Below are 25,520 nucleotides of genomic sequence, written 5' to 3'. Positions count from 1 at the left end.
CTGAAACTTTCTTTCTGACCATTCCATTAATTTTACATTTGTATCATGGTCTTCATTAGTCACCTGATCAACTATATTTGATAGTTTTTTTTCTATAGGCATTGTTTCATTTGGTGACTACAAGCTAAAGGAATCCATGAATATGTCATTTAAATCATCCAATTCTTCCCTATACTTGTATTCTCTTCTCAACACTTATCTCTTTCTCCTATCTAGTGCACTTTGTATTTCATTTATCTTTTCTATTGTGAGGGTGTTGGATTCATAGGAGGGAATGATGATCTCTTCATCAAGTTTAGGATCTCCATAGTGAAGTATCCTAGCTACCATTCTTGAGCTTGAGCCTAGTGTTTGAACTTGCATTGATATCATCTATGTGCTCAGCTTCTAAAGAGTCTGAGTGTAAGTACTAGTTTCTGTTAATTTGACCAATGTCTGTATTGCAACTTGCTCCTCATATCTTGTCTCTTCCTCCCTTTCTTCTAATTTCCCTTTATCTTTGACAATTGTTGGGGGCGAACCTGTTGACTATTTGTGTTTTCCTATATCTTCCCCTACTGTTGCACTCAGCATTTGAAGTGCATCACTTGTTGCTTTTGGTGGAGATGGTAGTGGAAGTAGTAGGAGTTTAGTAGCAATGTATGTAAAAGGTTATTCCTTTGGCTTCACCTTTTCCTTTTGGGGTTTTCCTACTGCTCTTTGGTGTTCATCTACACTCACCAATACAAGGCTTGTACACAACTATGCTTGTAGGGTAGATTGGTGAAGGATCTTTGAGAGCTCCTCTATAGTTAAAGGATTGATGTTTTGACATGAAGTGTCAACAACCTTTATTTTTATGATGTTTGCAAGTTTGATAATGGCATGAGGAGGGCTAAGAGATGGCATTTGTGTGTCTTGCACACTTTGTTCTTCTTGTTCATATAATGCCTTTTCCTCTCCTTTAGCTGTATTCTCTTTTTCTTCCTCCTTATTAGCTTCCTTTTCTACTCTTCCTTCCTCACTTTTCTTTTCTTCTTCACTTTTCTTCCCCTCCACTTTCTATTTATTTCTTTTACTTCTTTTCTCTTTGCACTAGCCTCAACCATATATTCCTCATCAAATACATCATTAATTGACTTGTATATTGATTTCCATAATTTTGTGGATTTATTTACAATATCCTCTATCTTATTTTGAAGAATGCTAAATGCTCTATTCTTAGGAGAAAATTTTCCATTGTGCCTTTTATTTTCTTTAGCTATTTGACCTTTAGTTAGGTATGGCAGTAGTCTAGCTAGGGTTGATTCCTTTACCTCCTTTTCCATTTGTAAAAAAAAATGTCACTTATCTGCAACTATCTTGTATAGATCCTTAGGTGTTGTATTATCTAACTCTAGAGGTGTGTGTTTCTATTCAACAATCATAGCATACACTGATTCCTCTATTTTATTTTTCTCTTCTTTATTGGGCTTATTAAAGTTTTTAGTCTTTAAACCATTCACGTTTTCTATTCTAATATTTACACATAACTTGTCAATGGTAGACTTTGTGGCATGACTTACCACTTTAAACTAGCTGATGTCATCTGACCCTATTCTTTCTTCATCTGAGTCAGGCTGGGCAACATATCTCCTTTTTTTTGGTTCTTCACCAGTCTGCATTGTGGCTTTCTTTTTCTCCTTGGCTTCATCTTTTGTCTTTTGATTTGCAACCCTAGTGGTAGCCCTTGTAGTAGGTTTCTTTGCTTTTACTTCAATGGGCTTTGACCCTCTCTTTGCCTTGGGTTGAGGTGCAGGTTGAGTTTTGGCTTTTATTTTGGTGGCTTTGGCTTTAATAGGTGCTTCCTTAGTTTCTTCTTCCTTAACACCTTCTTCTTTATCTTTTGCTAGGCCTTGTGTCAATTCTTCTAGCCCTTGCCCTTGCTCACCTTCTTCCTTACTATCACCTTCAGCTTCTTCTTCTTCTTCATTTGCTTCACCTTCAATATCTGCCTGAAATATCTTCTTTATTTTTCTTGTCATTTTATCTTTCTTCTTTACTATAGAAGTTTTCTTTAAATTTGTCACCACCCTAGATCTGACAATATCATAAGTTCTAAAATGAGGTGCATCCTTGTTAATTTCTTTTACAATTAAAGTAGTGACTGTAGCTAAAGCTTGGTCTACATCAAGCTCATATCCAAGTGGCCTAAGCCATCTTACTCTAGGTATCATGGCTTGGATGTAGGTATAATCTATGTCGGCCAAGAAACATATATTATTTACATGCTACTCAACCAGTCATACTAGTATCCTCATCCTTTGTTTCATGGACTTCTTGAAGTCCTCAAAATAACTTGTCATCTAAGCATCAAAATTGTCTCCCATTTGCTCAATAAAATTCATTGATTTGTGTGACAATTGTCTTGTTTGGATCCCATCTAACCTTTCTAATAGATAGAAATTCCTTCATAACATAGAAAAATATGTAGACCGATACTAACTCAAATTTTCATTGAGCTCCTTTAGATTTCTGTTATCCATTTTTGCCCCCACACCAAAAGTTTGAATTTCGAATGTTGCCCTATCTAACAACTACCTGCCAAATTTATGATATTTTAATGCCCAAGCTATTTTAATGTTTTGCCTCACCAGCATGCAACTTTCCTCGCTGTTAGATCTTGCTAGATCCATGGTAGGCACTTCCCTGCAAGATACAGATGCAAGAATTTTAAGTATTGTGGGCAAGCCCTTTTGTGTCACGTGGCATAGTGGGTCCTGTTCCCTCAGTCAATCGCAAAGATGCAAGTATGGGCACACCACCAGATCTTCCCCATATCAATGGTTGGCACTATGTCACTATGGAAAGTTGCACGGTCCTTTCCCATAGTGACATAGTGAGGTTTCGCCATGTATCAGGTAGGTCCTCCTTTCTTTGTTTCTCTGGTGCTGAGTTTGGATAGAGGCCCAGCACTAACTATCTCACTATCAAAAAACTCAAGCATCTCGCTATTACTGATATAGTGAGTCACTGTGAAATGAGTGTTTGGTGGGACCTCATGTGACATGGAAGGGTGATAATGCTTAAGTGGAGTTTTGTTTCACAAGCTATTCAAATTTTTTGATGCCATCAGCACCTAGACCCACTCCCCTTCTGTAAAACATAGGAGGAACTATGACCGTTAGATCAATGCAAAATAAACAGTCCTTGCTATCTCACTATGGAAAGTTGCAAGTTGTTTACTCATAGCGACATAGCGAGTATGGGACCCACCAATTTTTAGAATGCCTAATGCAATTTCTTCACCCTTTGATTGACCTCAGATCAATGGCTTTCGTTATCTCGCTATAGAAAGTTGCTTGAAGGATATGTATAGCGAGATAGCGATTCATTGCCACATGTCTTTATGGGGCTAGGTTTGTTCCATAAGCCATAGGGTGGACCTTAAACTAGTGATGCATCAAGAATGAGTGTAAAAATTAATGACATGTTGGCAGTTGGTTGATTTCTCATTGGCTAGGGTGTTGACAATGCAAAATGTGGGCCAGTCCCTTCAGTGTGTCTTACTCATCGTCAGATCAGCATGGATCTATGGTCCTCGCTAACTCGTTATGGGAAGATGCATGTTGTTTAGGTATAGTGAGTTAGCGACCTGGTGACATGTGGAGTGGTGGGTCCTATTTCCATTGGCAAGCCGCAAAAGCAAGAACTTACTGGACAAGTTGGAAAAAGACCAAGTTTCTATTGGTCAGCATACTAACAGATTGGGTGTATCTTCAGGGTTGTTGGATGGTGGAAGATCGATGTTTCTTGCTATGTATTTATTAAAAATGCTCGCTCTTTAGTTATAGCAACATAGCAAGGATTTTCCATGTGTCCTCAAAGTTCTATGGGTCTAGTTAAGGTAGTAACGGTTAGATGCGGCCAACAGTTATTGTGATTGTCATGGTTAGAGTTCACAAGGTGGTGTGGTTAGTAATGAAAGAAATGGTCAACTCAAGGAGACTTTGCATGGTGGAAAAAAGATAAAGGACTATTGGTCCATGTGGCTCATCCTGATGTCGAGATAGGTTAATTTGCTAACCTTGCTAATTCACAAGATAGAAACAAGGAAAATCAAGGGTTTGGCACGAATATGATCTTCATGATCGATTCCAATTACCAAGAAATGAATGCTAAACATAGGAGAACACTCCACCCCACTAATCCAACCTATCTACTTAGTCAGAGCATAGTTATAGTGCCACTTATATCTTCTCAAGGCCCAATTTTAGTTAAAAATTAGATTTTGTGGTACCTAAAGCTATACTTCGATAAGATTTCTTAAGATCTCCATGATTTTTCCTAACAGAGCCTTGATGGCAGTGGTTGCAGGATGGTTTTGGAGGGAAAATCTCATTTATGCCTGAACTATAAAGGCAATTTTTATGAATTTTGTAAAAGGTCAGATCATTCTCTATTGTTCTTTGTTGTTGCTCTGTAACTCTGGTGTAAAATCCTCTGTGCCTCCGAACTGTATGATTTTTGCCCTATCTCCTTTAGCCATTGGTATGAAAGAGCAATAATTCTTTGCCTCTTACTGGTGTTTTGTAGAGATCTATGACCTGCATCACTGTATCTCTTTCAGCATATGAATGATATATAAGTGAATCTCTCTTTCCTTGTGTCATTCATCTTGGTCTTCTAATCTACATGTTGTTTTTAGATTAAATTAAGTCTGAATGTGTATATCCTTAGTTTCATTCTGGTTCAATAGTACATAAATGGGTAGGGATTGGTGTGAACACTCTATTTTGGTGCATCACCTCTTTAGATTAGACTAGGTAGATTTTCTTTCATGCTCTCCTTCTCCCTTTTCCTCTCCAAGAGTAGTTAGGTGCATCTTGATAGTAAGAGGAAGCCAGCCTTCTGCGAAGACTCAACCTCATAGTTCAAGTCCCATAGCTTGGAGGTTGTTTCCATGTTTCACTAGGCTTTCCTCATACATAGGCTCTGGACAAGGGTGCAAACCTAAGTGACAATAGTTTTTGGCATGCCCAGTGGGACCATAGATCTCAAAAAACTTCAAGCCTACTGGTGTCAAAAGGAAAAATTTTCAAGATCAATGCCGAGAAGATAATACTGGCTTTGGTGTTTAAGCCTTCAAGAGGCTCATTCTTCAAATTACTTGGCGACTCTGAGCTTCAAAAATATCTCGTTCTAGACCAAAGTTTCAGTGATTCATGCCCAAAGCTGAAACAAGGGCATCATCTAGAGGTAAGTTTTAGTACCAAGAGCTTTCATTTTCAAACCCTAAAAGAAGGAGGGATAGAATATCTTTATCACTAGTTAGGAGTGCAATAGTAACAAATACACCTACAAGATCTATCTCTACTGCTCCTACTATTAGATCTCAACCTAGATTGTCATTAGCACATATCAATAGATCACTTGTCTATATGGAATTGCCTAGAGCTCATACTTTTGCCACCTTTAATGGTGGGAGCCCTCTCTTATTAGGTCAAAGACATGACATACCAGTAGCTGCACTCAAAAGTATACCAAAGTTTACTGGTGAAACTTTTATCTCCCCTTTAGAACACATTCAAGAGGTTGTAATTGTCTGCAATATCCATGGTGTTACAGAGGATGATGTTATAGTTAGGCTCCTAGCCTCATCCTTGAAAGGGAAAGCACTACAATGGTATAGAGGTTTAGCTCATGGTTCTATAAGACATTGGGATGGATTATGAGCAGGATTGTGCAAACATTTTGAGGATAAAAGTGACTATTTGTCACTTTTAGAGCAGTTGACTACTATGAAAAGAGCCCCCCATGAATGTATGACTGATTTTAATTATAGATTTCAAAAGACATGGGATAGAATACCTACTTCAATGAAGCCTACTCCTGGTAATGCCTTCTTGCATTACCTTAGAGCTTTTAACAATGATATTGCCACTACAATCCAAACTATGGGAGGGGATACCTTGCCTAATGCTTATGACATAGCAATAAGGGAAAAATATATATTGATACAAGAAGGTAAGCTAGCTCCAAGGCCTCCTATGCCTTTCTTCCCTGATGCTCCAAATCATCAAGCAGCAATGGCTCCCCTTCCCATAGCTTCTACATCACAATGCGTTGTCCTAGTCCCTCAAGCTTCCACATCTTCAAATGGGATAGATGAAATCAAAGAGATGAAGCAATCTCTAATACAGAACATGGATAAAAGAGAGAAGAACCTTGATAAAAGATTACAAGATCAAGGGAATAAGTTGGAAGATCAAGGATAGAGGCTGGAGCATAATTTCTCTATGATGCAAAAAATGAGCAACAAGGTGGTGACTTTAGAAAGATAGCAAGCTCAAGGTACTAAGCCTCATCAATTGCAATATCAAACTCCAAGTAGTGGTAGGTCTCCAAATCCTAATCGTTGGAACAATTCTTTTGATCAAGGTAAGCAGGGTGGCCATGCTTCAACCTCAAATGTAAACCAAAGTAGGGCCATAGTCCCTCAAAATAATATGGCTCAAGATCAAGATTTTTGTCCCTCTTATAACTACTCTTATGCCTATTGTATGTGTTAGAAGGATGAATCTTTTATGGCATTGATAGTCCAAGAACCTATGAAAAAATAATCATACAAAGAGGACCAATCTAAAGATGCCTTAGATATGCAAAAAAAGGGTGATTGCTCTTTTATGAATCATCAAATGGAGGAGCATTGTAATGTAAATCAGGATTACATTGCTCATAACACTAGAAGAAAAGGAAGAGCTATGGAAGATGTTGTCCCTCCTCCTCCCAATCAGGCCTCAACTCCAAATGCAACATCCCATGATAAAATAGAAAATAAACAATCAAGTACCTTTTAGTAGCAAAGGAAAAGTCATGGCAGGAAAGATATAAGTGATCCTCAAACTATTCCATCTCAACCTCACACAATTGCAGCTCCCAAGGTTTCCACCAAAGCACCTACTATGTCATTCAGTGTGGTGGACCAAATGAAGAAGATAAATGTGAATATCTCTATGTGGGATGCTATTGCTACTATAGCCATGCAAAAGAGGTTGATGTAGCAACAGTTAGAGAGGAATAACCAAAGGATCAGCCACCAAACATGGAAAGTGCCAAAAGCCTAGTACAACCATCAAGGGAGGTAGAAACAAGTAAAAAGGTTAGACCTCCTCCATTCTATGTTTCTCTAATTATAGGGGGAAAACTAGTTCATAATTGCATGATTGATTCAGCGGCTAGCAGTTCAGTGATGCCTAGGTGTGTTGCTGATACATTGAGAATGGAATATGATCCCATTGTTAGGGATGTATTACAGTTGGATGGTAGTACTATCAAGACTATATGGATCCTTAGGAATGTGGAGATGGCCTTACATGCATGCCATCGTTGTACTATAACTCAATATATCTCTGTTGCTGAGGTCAAGCCATATTTTTCCATTTGTCTATCAAGAGACTTTACTACCCAAATAGGTGGTTACATATCTTTTGACTGGTCATATATTTTTTTTAAGACGAGATATGGAGCCAATGCTTCGATCAAAGTAGAGCCTCAAGCCCTCTATCATACTGAATCGTACACCCCTAATCCCATCAACATGAATTGCCCTATCCTAGAGATGGATGAGAATGACATAGTGAATGAGCCTACCACTTCCCTAGCAGAGATACCTAATTTTTTCTTGGATGAATGGGCTAATGCATATGAATTTCAACCTATCTCAAAAACCCTTTAGATAGGTCTCAGTACATACTGTATATTGGAGAAAGATGTTCTAGTTCCAAATCTTGTGGAGACTAAAGAAGATATGAGTGGGTATGGAGTATCTACTTTGATGGATCAAGGAATAAAAATGGATTAGGAGTTTGTGTGATGATGATTTCTCTTGCACAAGTAAGGTACTACTTCTTCTTTAGGCTCCAATTTAGTTGCACTGCTAATGTGGTCGAGTACGAATCCTTGATTCAAGATCTCCTACTTGCTCAAAAAAGAGGAATCCAAGCTTTTAATGTATATAGAGATAGTGAGTTGGTGGTTAACCAAGTGAGAAATTAGAATATCACCAAAAATGGTTTTCTCAAGTCCTATAAATATAGATTTTAGGATTTTCTTGAAGGTTTCAATGCATTTAATATCCAAAGCATCCCTAGAAAGGAAAACAGACATGCTGATAGACTTGCAGCAATAGGTGCATCTTATGATGTGCCAGGGAATCTAGAGGAGGAGAAGAAGCAACAAATCAGAGTGGTAGTAAGGCTTGCTATCCCCAATAATGACATCCATTGGAAAGTGTTTGAGTCTGATGAGAAAATTGTGAGCTTCTTGTAGAATGAGGCGGAATTTCTAGGCAGAAATCAGTCAAGGTTGCAAGATCAATATGGTGATCAAATTATTCATCTCAGTTCTAACAAGCTGCCTAAAGGTCTCATTACTCTAGAGAGTGTTTTTAATCTTGATGATCAAACAAGAGGCATGACCATGAACCTAGTTGCTGATGAAGATGATCACACTCCAATCATGATTGCTGATGGAAAATCCTTAAATATGGGGAAGGTATGTTTTGAAATTGAGCAGGAAAATTTCATTCATATATGTCAAGAATTTAATGATGTATTTTCTTGGACATATGATGACTTAAAGGGTTTCAACCCAAGTTTTTTTCATCATACCATAGATTTAGTTGATAATGTAAAACCAGTAAGACAAAAATTGTCATGTCCCCTTTTCAAATAATTAAAAATAATAATCTTTGCTAAGGCAGGCAGGCCCAAAAAGGTGAAGTTTTAGAAAAAGGGGATAATATTTGAAAGCTAATGGACTAATAAATGAAAATTATTATCAAAATATGTTTTATTAACCCTCCTTGGGCATGAGTTAGGTTTATGCCCTCTTTTAAGGGGTTTGGAGGCATTTTGGGCTCATTCCAAAACTTGATTTTTGGCTCATTTCTTTGTTGTTCTTCAGAGGCTTCCAAACCTGTGGAGAAGGAGACTTAAGAATGAGATTTTTCAGGTTTCTAGGAAGGCTAAGGATGGGATTTTAAATCCATTCCATGTGCATGCTCATGCAAAGTTTTCCTTTGTGCTAAACAGTGCAGATTTGTGAATTTTTGAGTGTGTTTTTTGTAAGAGTTTGGTGTTTTCGGTTGAGTATTTTATATAAGTTTGGGTTGATTCTATATATCACACATTTAGATGTCAAAATAGAGCTGAATATATTTATTTGATCATGATTATACTTCTATCATATATTATCAGTGCTTTTGTGGTGTTTCCGACTATTTTGTGTTATTTTCGGGAGCTCGATGAGCATTGTTTTTGTCCTCCATTTGGGAGTTGTTGTGTAAATGTTATACAGATATAGAAATGTCATTTTTTAGGCTGTTATTCTGCTGAAATTTCTATAAAACATTTCCACTTTCATATTTATTAATAATATGTGAAGCTGTGAAGTTTGTGGCACTATTTCTAGCATACCAGATTTGGGGTCTATTGAGAAATTGGTGGATCTTTGAAATATTGGTTGTTTGATTTTGAAAATCTGATTAGAGGCTTGAAATATCATATAAAATTAGAAAAGGGAAATTCTAATGGTATTAGAGCTATGATCTTTCCAGCCTCAGGGTTTGTAGAAGTTTGCATGTCAGTTTTGACAACTACCCAAATCTTGCATGTCATAATTTATGGTTGCATGTTGCTTCTAATCAGCTGCATGTCAAAATTTATGGTTGCATGCAACTAAGTGAAATAGAAAAGGGATATTTTCAGCGAGAAAAGAACAAATAAATTTTGATCAAACCTCCAATTGAAAGTAAAAGTAAAAAATCCAAGGAAGGAAAAAGTATGGCTAATCTAGATGAGATGGAAAAGAAATTGTTCCAAGACATCCAAGGTATTTGCCATAATTACTAGTTGTTGTAGCTACATATTGTAAGTAGTTTATGTCTCATATTTGTATTGAATATTGCCAAAACTAGTTGCACATTCATGTTAGGTCATTGTTTAGACAATCTGGAGTTTTTTGTAAGCATTCTCTTTGATGCAAATCAAAACAAGAGTCCTTGTAGCAATCTAAAAAATTATATCAGTCATACGACCCCTTGCTTGCAAAGTGTTTGACAAAATTTCAAACAACTGAAGTATAAAGATTCTTGGTGTTTGAAGAAGTTATAACCTATTGGGGTTACACTCTACTTTATCTAGAATGGATAGGTATAGTACAAAGTCTCAAAGGACACAATCTTGGACAATTGATATCTAGAGTCAAAATAGTAGAAAGGATGGTTATTTAGACATTCAAGATAAACTTAAGAAAATAAGCCATGACATGTCTAAATAGTTGGTTAAGCACCACCATATGATGAATGGCATGTTGTCTAACCTAGCTAAGGTGGATAAGTTGACTAGATTACTATTTGGCAGATCTTCTCATAGGGTAAATGAAACAATTACCAAGAACTTGCATGAGGAGTTTGAGAAACTAGCTTATAGCCAGGCAGAGGTCTCAGATTCTACTCTTCCATAGGAGGTAGTGGGAAACAATATTACATAGATTGATAGTAATGGTCAACTTCATACACAAATTGAGACAATTGTTTACAGGTCATCAAAGGGTGATGTCATAGGTATTCAGGATGGTATAGTTATGATAGGCAGTGACTACAGCGTAGTGGGTTTAGATGATGATTATGAGAATATTGTTGTGCATGATGGTGAGATACCTGGTACAGATGAGCAAACATTGAGCATTCATGACTTTTTTCAGAAAGAGTACCAGGCACAGTTAGATGCTTCATCACATGAGGTTGAGGTAGGTAGTACTTCACATAATTTGTCCAGCCAGCTGAAGGTGAACAAAGATAGTATTGTGACTTCATTATCTCATCATGATAGGATGCGAGATATGATAGAGGATCACATTCGGATGATTCAGTTATAGGGTAGACATAAGGGAGTTCAAGAAAAGTCTTCTTCTGTTGACTTACACACGATTAGGGAAGAAATGGGAATGATGAAGTTGAGTTATTTACATCTTCTATCAGATTGTGACCATATTCTTAGCCTTGTCAGAAACTATTCGGATGCCTTGAGGAGGAAGGAGGAGGAAGTTGATAGGCTTTCTCACGAGTTTGAGGACACTCAAGCTTCTTTGGTGAATACTCCATTGGCATCACAAGACTAGGAGAGACATGGGAATAAGCATGGCATGGAGTTGAGTTTAGTTTCATCTTGCACTCCTAATAATCAACTTTCTGGGAATGGTAGATCATATCTGGTCATTGATAATGTTGCGAGTTCACCTTGCATTCACATCCAAGATACGAGGACAATGTCAGACAGGTATGTGGAGTTAGTTGGTATTGGTCATATTACTCAAGTGAGGAGTTTGCTTGAGTTACTAGCTGATTATAGTTTACGGATATGGACTCAAGATTGTTATATTGGCATTTGGGATTAATTGACAAGAAATATTTAACACTTTTTGTTAGCAGTGATTGTTTGGGTGCTATCATGGATTTGATTAGCAGATTGCACGGTGTTGTCTTTTCTTGTGCCAGGAGCTTATCTGATGTTGGTATTAGTTTTTATACACCGGTGTTGGGATTTGTTCATATATCTAGTCGACCATTTTTGCTAGAATGTGTTGGTGATCTTTCATACTTGGTAGTGTGTACAGATGAGTCTCAGGATCATATTGGCATTGATGATATCTAGGAGGATGTCGTGGGCAATTTTGAAGACTTAGTTTCCTTGGTGGTTTCTTTTGGTACAAAGGAGTTGGATAGCAGTGCTACAATTTTTGATACTCTGTATGTTGATATGAGTTTTGAAGTTGATTCGCATGATATGGATGGTAATACTCTAGAGACCAGTAACCTTGAGGATGCTCCTTTAGAAAGTGCACCACAGCAAGTTTGTAGGATATAGTCTAGCCAGTGCCATCATGTGTCTAGTTAGTTGAGAGTTAGTGAGCGAAACATTGCTATCGCTTGCCAAAATTTCAATGCTACTCGTCAATTGTTAGCAATTTATGGATAGGGTTCTACTACTAGTGATGATTAGGGAGGTAGTTAGCTTTCCTTGATAGAGTTCCACTCTTTATGGGAGGCTATCCAGATTCTGAGATAGGATTATATGCAGTTGGTAGCCAATAGAGATTATCTTATGGAGTGGGGTAGTACAACATATGATGCATTGTTGGCCAAGGAAGATGAGGTGAGTGAGCTTACTTAGCAGCTTGAGCTGACTTCTAAGATTCTTGAGAGTACATAGTTGGCTTTCAAGGAGTCATAGTTTCATTTGGCTAAGGTGACCATGGAGTTAGAGCAACTACAGTCTTTACTAGATTCTTTATAGTCACAAGCTATGGTGTTTAGTGATCCGAGGATGTCCATGGTTGAGATTGTCAAAGATAGTGGGGATGGGGATGCATCCATCCTTAATACTAACATTGGCATATTAGGTTCATCCCCACTAGAGTCAAGTTCAGTTGAGTTGGGTGCTGTAGCAGATTGTTGTGGTATGCCTGACATGGTGGTGACCTCTAGTACTAATGGCACGAAGACTAGAGATGTTTTATCAAAGACCATGTGTGATGTTAGTGAGCTGACAATTGGCATGGTTCCTGCTAGTAATACTACTCCCTTGGTGATGTCTTCAAAGGTAGTAGTCAGTTCCAACTTGGTTAGTGATCGATTACAGTCTGAGCCACTGATTGAGATTGGTGCATTCTATCGGCATTACATTGTGAGGTATGCTCATCAATTTACCTTTGATGACCATGTTGATGAGATGATGATACGGAGATGTACTTTAGTTCCCAGTTCTTATCATTAGTTATGGGATAGTTTGACACCTCGGGATGAGAGTTGTGATGGGCATGACATGGTGATAGGTTCTATAATTGACAGCTTGATAATACATCACTTAGAGCAGGAGTTTTGAGTGATGCTTGAGCAGGTGTTGTTATTGATTCTACTCCTTTGTCTATGACATCTCTTGACTTAGCTAGTGATCAATCATAGTAGGTTGTATCACTTGTTCATGGTGATTTGTTGATTGAGGTCAGTTTTCTTTATCAACATTATATTGTAGGGTATGTACATCAGTTAGCATTGGATCCTTGTGTTGAGGAGTTGATGGCAAGCAAATTTGGTTTGGGTTCCATTTCTTTTTGTTTATCTTGTGATGGATTTTCACCATCAGGAGTGCATGGCAGTTATGGTTATGAGACAGTGGCTGGTGATCTAAAGAGTTGTGTTGACTGTAGGAGTTGTATAGTGTGTGGATTCTCCATACTTGGTATAGTTTCATTCGGGAGCATCGCCATTTTTGCAGAGTTGGATTGCACATTTTGTATAGGCAAATGAGATGTGTTGATGGTATTTACTGTGTTGGCAGTTTGATTTGTCCACTTTACTTTAGTTTTGATGTTCTAAGAGTTTGTGTCTCATGGGTTTCTAATTGTGGAAGTTGTGATTTTGGAGTTTGGTTGAGTTGTAATTGTCAGTTTGATTATGGATTCCTCTTGGTTATATTGCAGAGGATATTGCAGGAGCCTATGTTAATTGACAATAGTATAGTTCATGACTACATTTGGGATCCAAGCAGATTGATTGGTTTATTTTTCAGCCATTGCTTGAGGACAGGAAATATTTGGAAGGGGAGGACTTGTCATGTCCCCTTTTCAAATAATTAAAAATAATAATCTTTGCTAAGGTAGGCAGGCCCAAAAAGGTGAAGTTTTGGAAAAAGGGGATAATCTTTGGAAGCTAATGGACTAATAAATGAAAATTATTATTAAAATATATTTTATTAACCCCTCTTGGACATGAGTTAGGGTTATGCCCTCTTTTAAGGGGTTTGGAGGCATTTTGGGCTGATTCCAAAACTTGATTTTTGGCTCATTTCTTTGTTGTTCTTTAGAGGCTGCCAAACTTATGGAGAAGGAGACCCAAGAATGGGAGTTTGAAAGTTTCTAGGAACTCTAAGGATAGGATTTTAAAGACATTCCATGTGTATGCTCATTCAGAGTTTGGCTTTGTGCTAAATAGTGCAGATTTGTGGGTTTTCGAGTGTGTTTTTTGTAAGAGTTTGATATTTTCGGTTGAGTATTTCATATCAGTTTGGGTTGATGTTTTATATCAGACATTTAGATGTTAAAATAGATCTGAATATATTTATTTATTCATGATTATACTTCTATGATAGATTATCAATTCTTTTGTGGTGTTTTCGGCTATTTTGTGTTGTTTTTGGGAGCTCGATGAGCATTGTTTTTGTCCTTCATTTGGGAGTTGTTGTGTAAATGTTATACAGATATGAAAATGTCATTTTTTAGGCTGTTATGCTGCTGAAATTTCTATAAAAAATGTCCACTTTCAGATTTATTATTAATATGTGAAGCTTTGAAGTTTTTGGCACTATTTTCGGCATACCCGATTTGGGGTTTATTGAGAAATTGGTGGATCTTTGAAATATTGGTTGGTTGATTTTGAAAATATGATGAGAGGCTTGAAATATCATATAAAATCATAAAAGGGGAATTTCAAAAATAGAGGCCATTGAATCCTAAGATTGAACCCCTAATGAGAAAAGAGCTATCCAAATTGATTGAGGCCCACATAATTTTCCCTATCAAACACTCATCATGGGTAGCAAACCTTGTCCCTGTTAGGAAGAAGAATGGAAAAATTAGATTGTGTGTAGACTTTAGGGACCTTAACCAAGCTTACCTTAAAGAAAACCATCCTCTCCCTTCTATGGAGCAGATTTTTTCCAAGGTCAGTGGCTCAAAGAGATTATCATTTCTTGATGGATTTTTTGGCTACAATCAAGTGCTGGTTAAAGACTCTGATAGGTACAAGATTACATTTACCACTAAATGGGGTACCTCCACTTATTGTAAGATGCCATTTGGGCTAACCAATGTAGGTGCTACATTTTAGAAGGCAATGGAGATGGCCTTCAAAATATTAATTGATAGGTTTGTCTTTGTTTACCTTGATGAAATCATTGTGTATTCAAAGGATGTAGAAGATCATTTTGATCATCTCAAATAGGTATTCTTAAGATGTAGAGAGTTTGAGGTTTCCCTTAACCCATGCAAGTATGTCTTTGCTACTAACCAAGGAAAATTATTAGGACACATTGTATCTAAGGATGGCTTAACCATTGATCCAGAGAGAACAAAAGAAATACTTGCTCTCCCTCTTCCTAAAAATAAGAAAGGGCTGCAAAGTTTCTTAGGTAGGATAAATTTTGTGAGAAGATTTATCCCAAATCTTGCTAACATGGTGAAACCTCTTACAAAAATTCTTAAGAAATGTATAGTCTTTGTATGGACCAAGGAAAGGAAAGAAAATTTTGAAGAGATCAAGGCAGCCATAGCCTCACCCCCTACTCTCATGAATCCACATTTTGAGAAGGACTTCATTCTTTATACCTTAGGTGGTGAGTCAAGTATCTCTACTATCTTGACTCAAAGAAGTGATAAAGATGAAGAGTAGCCCATAGCTTTTTTTAATGAAGGGCTTAAGGAATATGAAGATAAGTACAACTATGTAGAGAAGAAAGCCCTTGCAGTTATCAGAGCGTTGAAGAAATTCAAACACCTCCTATCTCATAACAAGATTCATTTGTTAGTACTCCATGCCAATGTGAAGGATTTCCTTTTGAGAAAAGATATTGGTGAGACAAGAGCTAGCTAGATTACTAAAGTGATGGAATATGATGTTGACATCCAAATCACTAAGCTGGTAAGAGGGAAAGGATTGTGTAAACAAATGCTATCATCTCAAGAAATTGATGAGGAAGTTGCTATGATACTGACATAAGAACAAGAGGTAAGAAATGGTGTCCCAAGGAGTTTGATGGATGACATGAGGAATATCTTATTAGGCTGTGGATACCCTCAAGGATTAGATAGAACTAAAAGGAGACAATATAGATTATAGTCAATTCCTTATGTCATAGTTGATGGTATCCTTTTCAAAAAAGATTTTAATGGAACCTTATTAAGATGCCTTGATATAAACCAAGATAAAATAATGATCAAAGAACTTCATGATGGTTTTGATGGTGGCCACTTCTCAGCAAGAACAACTTCAATGAAGATCATGCAGTCAGGTTATTATTGGCCATCCCTATTTCATGATTGTCATAAGTATGTAAGGAAGTGTGAAAAATGTGCCTTCTTCTCTGGCAAAAAAAAACTTGCAGCTCTTCCCCTTCATCCTATCTATGTGGATCAACCTTTTTCTCAGTGGGGATTGGGTTTTGTAGGCCCTATCAATCCTCCTTCCAGTTTTGGTCACAAGTGGATTTTAACTACTATAGATTACTTTACCAGATGGACAGAGATAGTTGCATTGAAGGATGCCACTAAATCTTTAGTTGTTAAGTTCCTTGATGGAAGTGTGACTAGGTTTGGTGCCCCTTCAACCATCATTTCAGATAATGCAAGGTCTTTTTTTGGAGCTCAGATTTTTGCATGAGCAGTGGATCATAATATCTATTTGAGCACATCCCCAAATTACTATCCTTAGGGTAATGGTTTGGCTGAGTCCTCCAACAAGAACCTAATCAGGATCATGAAAAGGACAATAGAGGATAACCAAAAGAGTTCACATAAAAAGCTGAAGATTACATTGTGGCCTGATAGGATAACACCTAAAAGATCAATAGGGAATTCAGCATTTGTGCTGGTATATGGTAGAGAAGCAAGGCTTCCAATTTCATTGGAGTTTCCAACCCTAGAGTTAGCTCATCATGTGGAACTAATTGAAGATGATGCCATGATAGTGAGAGTGGTAGAACTAATGGAGCTGGAACAGAAAAGGAATCAGGCCATGTAGACCCTAGAGACACACCAGCAGTAGGTCAAAAAGAGTTTTGAAAAAAAGGCTAGGGTTAGGATCTTCAGGGAGGGAGATTTGGTTCTGAAATGGGATGCAGATAGGGAAAAATTAGGAAGATGCTCAAAATTTGACACATTGTGGAGTGGTCCCTACCTTATTGAAAGTTGTAAACAAACTAATGCTTTCTAGTTAAGGAAGCTTGGTGGTGAAATTTTGCCAATCCTATTCAATGGGATTTATCTCAAACCATGCTTCTGAGGGTTCAAGATTCCATGTATATAGTTAGCTTAGTTTTGTTTTCCTATTTTTTCCCTACTTTTCCAAGAAGTGCATGAGCACAGGATTGTCTCCATGAGATAGCAAGTTTGAAGTTTTGAAGGTTGTAGAAGGGAGTTTTGGTCTCTGATTCCAATTACAGAGACAAGGGTTTCAAGATTTTCCTCTCATAGGTAAGGTTAGGGTTTCACAGTATACACAGGATCTACATCTTTTGACTCTGTAGCCCGATGGATGCTTTAGGCCACTAGCCTTATGCATAGTTGGCTTGCATCCCCTGTGAGTCACCAAAAATGTTATCCATTTTTGTGCCCCCGCCAAAAGTTTGAATTTCAAATGTTGCCCCATCTAATGGCTACCTAGAAAATTTATGATATTTTAATGCCCAAGCCATTTTAATGTTTTTCCTTGCCGGCTTGCAACTCTCCTCACTGTTAGATCTTGCCAAATCCACGACAGGCACTTCCCCGCAAGATACAGATGCAAGTGTTTTAAGTATTGCGGGCAAGCCCTTTTGCGTTGTGTGGCATAGTGGGTCATGTTCCCTCAGTTAGCCACAAAGATGCAAGTATGGACCCACCACTAGATCTTCCCCATATCAACAGTCAGTGCTATGTCGCTATGGTAAGTTGCACTATCCTTTGCCATAGCAACATAGCAAGGTTTCACCACATATCAGGTGGGTCCTCCTTTCTTTGTTTCTCTAGCATCGAGTTTTGATAGAGCCCTAGAACTCGCTATCTTGCTATCAAAAAACTCAAGCATCTCACCATTAGCGATATAGCAAGTCATCTGAAATGAGTGTTTGGTGGAGCCTCATGTGACATGGAAGGGTCGCAATGCTTAAGTAGGTTTTTGTTTTGCTAGTTATACAAATTTTTTGATACCATCAGTACCTAGAGCCATGCCCCTTCTATAAAACATAGGAGGGATTCTAACCATTGGATCAATGCAAAATCAACAGTCCTCACTATCTTTCTATGGAAAGTTCCAAGTTGTTTACTCATAGCAACATAGCGAGTATGGGACCCACCAATCTTCAGAATGCTTGAAGCAGTTTCTTCACCCTTGGATTGACCTCAGATCAATGGCTTTTGATATCTCGCTATGGGAAGATGCTTGAAGGATATGTATAGTGAGATAGTGATTCATTTCCATGTGTCTTTGTGGGGCCAAGTTTGTTTCGTAAGCCATAGGGTGGACCTCAAACTAGTAATGCATCAGGAATGAGTGCACAGAGTAATGACACATTGGCAGTTGGTTGATTTCTCATTGGCTAGGGTGGTGACAGTGCAAAATGTGGACTAGTCCTTTAAGTGTATCTTAATCATCATCAAATCAACATGGATCTATGGTCCTTGCTAACTCGCTATGGGAAGATGCATGCTGTTTAGGTTTAGTGAGTTAGTGACCTGGTGACATGTGGAGTGGTGGGTCATGCTTCCCTTGGTAGATCACAAAAGAAAGAACTTACTCGACAGGTTGGGAAAAGGCCAAGTTTCTATTGGTCAGCACACTAAAAGATTGGGTGTATCTTCAGGGCCGTCAGATGGTGGAAGATCAATGTTTCTCACTATGTTGTTATGAAAAAATGCTCAATCTTTAGTTATAGCAACATAGAAAGGATTTTCCATGTGTCCTCAAAGTTTTGTGGGTCCAGTTAAGGCAGTAATGGTTAGATGCAGTCGGCAGTTATTGTGATCGTCACGATCAAGGTTTGCAAGGTGCCACGGTTAGTAATAAAAGACATGGTCAACTTGGGGAGACTTTGCAGGATGGAAAAAAGATAAAGGATTGTTGGTCCACGTGGCTCATCCTAGTGTCGAGATAGGTTAATTTGCTAACCTTGCTGATTCACAAGATAGAAATGAGGAAAATCAGGGGTTTGGCATGAATCTGATCTACATGATTGATTCCAACTACTAGGAAATGAATGCTAAACGTGGGAGAACACTCCACCCCACTGATCCAACCTATATACTTGGTTAGAGCATAGTTATCACACTGATTTTGTCTTCTCAAGGCCCTATTTTAGTTAAAAATTAGATTTTGTGGTACCTAAAGCTATACTTTGATAAGATTTCTTCAAATCCCCATGATTGTTCCTGACAGAGCCTTGATGGTGGTGGTTGCAGGATTGTTTTGGAGGGAAAATCTTAGTTATGCCTGAACTATAAAGGTCATTTTTGTGAATTTTGTAAAAGGTCGGATCATTCTCTATTTTTTTTTTTTTTCTCTGCAACTTCACTGTAAAATCCCCTGTGCCTCTGAATTGTATGATTTATGCCTTATCTCCTTCAGCCATTGGTATGAAAGTGCAAGAATTATTTGCTTCTTACTGGTATTTTGGAGAGATCTATGACCTGCATGACTTTATCTGTTTCAGCCTATGAATGATATATAAGTGAATCTCTCTTTCCTTGAGTCATTCATCTTGGTCTTCTAATCTGCATGTGGTTTTTAGATTGAAACAAGTCTAAATGTGTATATCCTTAGTTTCATTCTAGTTCAATAGTGCATATATGGGTAGGGATTGGTGTAAACACTCTATTTTGGTGCATCACCTCTTTAGATTGGACTAGGTAGATTTTCTTTCATGCTTTCCTTCTCTTTTTTCCTCTCCAAGAGTAGTTAGGTGCATCCTTATAGTAAGAGGAAGCTAGCCTTCTCTGAAGGCTGAGCTTGGAGGTTGTTTCCATGTTTCACTAGGTTTTCCTCATGCATAAGCTCTGGACAATGGTGCAAACCTAAGTGACAACAATTTTCTTATGGATCCCAAATTTTCATTGATTTTTTGTAGAATGAGCTCTACTAAATCATAAGTGTGATCCTTCTTTATAAGTTTATATGCTACATCTAGTGCTATACATGGCATGTTGTTTAATCTACTTCATTGATAGAATTTATGAGATATGAATCTAATAGAAAAATCAAGTAGGGGATCAGTAATGGTATTAATAGTCATTCCCCTATTGTCCCATTTGGTAACAATGTTCTTCTCTATGGGCTCCTTTTTGTCACTTCTTAGAGTCTTCAGCCAATCTAGGGTTGGGAAACCAGTAACCCTATGAACAATTTTCTTTGTGATCTTCACTGGCCCTATTTCTAGCCAAAATGATCCATCATGAATCTGGCTCAACACTATATGAATCCATTCAGTCTTAAATACAAAGGGAAAAACTAGGGCTTTTGTTAAACATTTTTTTCTCAATAATTTGAAACTTGTCCTTCAATATACCCTTGTTACATAGCTTATCAAAAGCATTGAAAATTTCCAAGTCACCAATGGCTCCAATTTTATAGTTGTAACATTTCCTAACATCTTGGACCATTATAGCTTTGTTTGAAATTACTAACAAAGCACCAGCTAGGTCATTTTTGTAGGCAACTTTAGGTATTGGCCCAAATTTGAGCTATTTAACTTCATTATTAACAAGTTGAATCTCATGATCCTCCTTTCCCTTTGTGGTTTTAGACCCAGATGCCATCTTGACTGAACTAGGGTTTAATAATAAATAAATTTTCAAATATCGTGTAGCTCAGCACTTGATGAAAATACCTTCAAATCAAATAGTTTGGGTTGGATTGTTGTTGAGATCAGTGCAAACCACTGCTAAATCAATGTTTGGTTGCCTCTTTTCTCTTCTTGTTTTTGCTTTGTGTTTGAATGGCTTGAAAATGAGTGATTTTCAACTTTTATTAGGTTCAAAACCTGGCATTTATTGTATAGTGCTTACAGCTATACACACGACACTTGAAGGATTCATTGTAACTTAGCTCCCATTGTAATACATTTACTCAGCTTCTACTAACATATCTTAGTTGGCATCAACAAGACTTTCCAGCTTGGCATATACTAGTGTTTCACTCGGCATCCAAGGGTAGCTTGGCATCTTCTATAAAATTTTAATTTTAACTTGACATCTTTTCTCATGAAGATTTCTTCTTGGCAGCACTTCCTTGTTCTTTTGGACTGATGTATGATATATCCTTATATATATATATCACTCCCATGTACCTATCTTGTACTTAAATGGATGAAGTGTGATCACTTGACCTCTTGGGTGAAGTGATCCCTCCATTGGGTGTACTTGATCCATCTCTTCTTTTCCATGTCTTCATTATCTCTGTCTTGATATGTTCCACATCAACTTTTTCTTTACCCTTGTTAACTTTTCACTTGGGTGCTTTAGTCATTGTTGGATAGTTCCTGCTGACATGTCCTATCTTCAAACAACTAAAACATGTGGTTTGGCTTAACCATCTACTGTAGTTTCTTTTGAAGTGTGTTCTTATGTAGTTTTGAGGAACATGACCATATTCTTGGCAGTAGTGACAACTTTTCCTGGCATTGTAATCCTAATTGTAGTAATTTGCATAGTTGTTTCTCCTTGTAGGCTAATTGGATGTCCACATAGGCTTTTATCTACACTCAAAAGCTCTATGTTCATATTTTTTGCAATTGTAGTAGTGACCTTCAAATCTTGGTGTCCTCATGAATTTGGTTCTATAGTCTTGTGTTGAGTGTCCTTGCATGTTACACTTGTGATAATAACCTTTATTTTTGGATGTGTCCTACTATTTTGTCTTTCTACTCCTGCAAGCATTAGTAGTGCGGCTCTTTTTATTACAGAAATGACAAGTGGGTTTGTTGTTCTTATCTTTGTTGTTCCTTTCTCCTATAGTCTTGGATGATTCTCCTTGTTCAGTGCTAGTGTAACCAAGTCCTGAAGTATCATTACTAGTCCTTGGTGATTTCAGTAATTATTCAAAGTATTTGATAGCCTCATTTGGTTTGTTGTAGCTTTCTACTATCTCCTTTTCTCTCTTTAATTCATTCTCCAATTGTTCATACTACATCTTAAGGGTGGAGATCTCAATGTCCTTCATGTTTAGCTCATGATGAGCATTCATCATTTGGCTTAAAGTGTCTAGTTGCATGTTTGAGATCTTTTCAAACTCAGTTGTCTTCTCCTCTGGTCTATTGGTAAGATTTCTCTTATCATCTTCAAGCATGGTTCTATCCTCAATTTCTCTCTTCTTTTGTTCAATTATTTCACATAGCATCATGGCTCATGATTCTTTTTCCATTTTAAGAGATCTTATCTCTTCTACTTGAGCTCTATTTCAACTAATTCAATGTTGTTAGGGCACAAGAATCCATTATCATTGATCTATGTGAGATCTATGGTTAGTGCATACTCGCATTCTAAAGTTGCATGAATATTAAGCAATAAGGGAAAGTACAAATTAGACATGTGGCAAGGTGGGAATAGGTTTTGGAAGGTTTTTTCAATCATGCAATGTTGTAAAGCTACAATATTCAAGCATGTTCATTTGTGAAATATGACATGTATGCCATGTTGCGAGTGATGATTTCATACACGTGGAGGTTTTAATAGTTAATATGGTAGTCAAACTTATCAGATGAGCTAGATTACAAAGAGTTATTTCATTTGTTAGAATGGGTGATTGGACCATAGAGGAAAAATATTCAGACACACCATCAATCTTGGTCAGACTAAAGAAGGGTGCTTTCCCACATCATGAAAATGCTCATAGGTTAAGCAATACGGGAAAGTGCTAGCCTGATGCATGGCAAGTGTGATGTTAGAGACTACTTTCTTAGAAGATAATATGGGACCTACTTGTGTGGAAGTTTTTTAGGATGCACAAATTTTCATAGAGACTTTTGATTGGACAAGTATAGTTGACTAGATACAATGAAAGAAAAATGATCCATGATCATCGATTCAATAATGATCAAGGGTCAGTGTTTGCCTACAATTTCAAGATGTAGGAAATTTAAGGAATGTAGGTAAGAGATAATGTGACATGTGGCCACATTTTTAAATCCATAAAACTTGTTTCTTTTTTGAATTAAAGCCATCGAATCTGATAAAATTGATGAATAAGATTCAAATCTAATTGCAACTTGAGAATAACAACTACTAGAAGTTAATATGGTTTAGAGTTCATTTGTGTGATTTCAATCCCTAAATATAATTCATGATCTCACAATTATTGAATCACAAATTTGCATAGGGTTATCAGAGCATGGAGAATTTCTAGAGCTAGGGCACATAATTTTGTAGAGGAATTTAGTCAAATTATAGAAAAAATTCAATAAGAAAGAAGCATGATTTCACAAGTACTCTGCAACTTCTAAAATTCAAGAATTTGGTGTTACATAATTCTTAGGGTTTTTTTTCAAGATGCCTCCATGAAAGGAATTCTCAGGGCAAACTAATTACTTAAAGAGGGCTATGCATGATGATTTCCTTGAATAATTCCCACTATCTATGAAAATAAATCTATTATGGTAGATTGGGACTATTGATGAAAGAGATTTTCCCAAGAAAGGTACTTTCTTTCCAGTTGTTACTATAGTGCATGATTTTGTCTTTGTGAGGAAAGGATGGAAACACCTTAGTTTATTTCTGGATAGATACAACATGGCAGAGTCCCATGCTAGATTTATTGAACCTGAAGGATTCTATGATCTTTTAAGAGAGAGGATAAAAGCTACCTACATGGTGCAACAAGTATATTTCCCTGAGGATTTTATAAGGAAAATTTCCTCTTTATAAGAGTAGGAATTAAGGAAATAAAAATGGATAGTGTTTAGTAAAGTATTGGAGTTCATCAATGCTTTTGATTCTAATTATGACCCTCTAAAAGATAAGAAATATTAGGGAGCCAAGATGCAAGCATTCACGAACAATTTTTCTATAATAATACAAATAATGAATGAAAAGAAGGTTGCATATGTCAAGCCTATCTAGATAGGGCTGCAAAGATACTAAGGAGGATAAATAGTAGAAACATAGTAGCTTCTAGACAATATTCTTTGCAGAAGAGGGAAAGTTAAGTTATGGTGCAGAGTGTACAAAAGGCTCCCCTTTAGAAAAGACTAAGACCAAAAAGTCCATCTGTAGCCAGTGACCCAAAGAGGTAGAAATTGGAGTAGGGATCTTCCTCTCAGGTAGAACAATATTCCCCAAGCCAAACCCCAATTCAAATAGATGATGAAGCCTCTTTGAGGGATCAACTGAGACAAATCAATGGAGAAGGGGATGCTATTGTTACTACCATAGACCTAGAGATTGAGGAACCACAAGAGCCTCTTACACCCTCCTTGGACCTTACTATTGTTGGCTATCAAGGTAACGAGATAGATCCTAGAGTGGCCCAAGCTTCGAAGAAGTTTATTAATGATGAAAATTTTGTGAAGTCTAGAGTCTTTGTACAATTCTTGTGGAAATTAAATATAGGAAATTTTGAGAGGACATGTGAGAAGATAAAAGTAGAGAAACCTCATAAATTAGACTCTGATATAAAGGAAGAGGTGAAATCTATGTTTTTAAATGATTTTTCTCAATTTACACCTGAGGCCAGAAGGCAAGTAGTTAGATAATCAGGAGTCCTAATTTTACCAGAGTGGGGAATAGTTAATGCAATGGTCTTTGATTCAATTAGAAATGAAAAATATATCCAATATAAAACTAAAGGAGAGGTATTACAGGCACATAAAGAAGTCAAATTTAGTGATGACCACTAAGTCCTAGTGATTTGGTCAATTAAGAAGAGGAACAAAACCATAATGCTAGAAATCTCTATTGGAGAGCATAATGGTGCATTAACAGTATTCAGGACAGGTGAGCTTGGCAGCAAATAAATTATTGGAATGGCTTTATAAATGTTGAAATTTGGTAGCGTGGTGTTTGGTCAGGAAGATGATGGGTTTTCTCAACTCAATGCTAGAATTGAGGAGGTTTTGAAATCATATGAGGAAAGGGGCACACAAATACAATCACTACAGAACCAAGTATCTCAAATGTAATGAAAGTAGGAGAATCAAGTAGACCCAGGATTGTATACCCCAGGCCACCTATTGAACCTTTTACATCAACTCCAATTATTGGGATACCAAACACCCCTAAGAGGCCACAATTCTACACTACAAGGGAATTTGAAGAAGAAAAGAATAAGTTACGTGCACTACATGTAGAATTGAATAATCAATATGAAGAGAAAATAAGATAGAGTGTAATGTATTTAATGGATAGGACAGAAAGGCCAATTTTTTTTGACTAGTTGGCAAGGATTGTAGCTATCAAGGATGAATTGAAAGGAAATGAAGAAAGAATGAAACCTATTATATAGAAATGGATTGAGATAAACAATGATATTACCCTCATGTATGTATCTGTCATCCAGCTATCATGTCACCAATTAGAGAAGATTTTTGACTCCTTAAATAAGCTAGAAAATTTTGATGTCAAACAGGATTCTTTTCAAATAAGAGTGGCAGTTTGTTTCTCAAAGTACATAGCTGAAAATTTTGATTTATTTCCTAGTGCTCTCAAAACTATTGATAAAGTAAAGGAAAAGGAAGAGTTAAAAAAAGAGCTAGATGAATTAT

This window comes from Cupressus sempervirens, chromosome 2 (assembly GCF_028749045.1).
Source record: "Cupressus sempervirens isolate cs-2001-9-10 chromosome 2, ASM2874904v1, whole genome shotgun sequence".
Classification (NCBI taxonomy): Eukaryota; Viridiplantae; Streptophyta; class Pinopsida; order Cupressales; family Cupressaceae; genus Cupressus; species Cupressus sempervirens.
Note: the sequence above shows the minus strand (reverse complement) of the source record.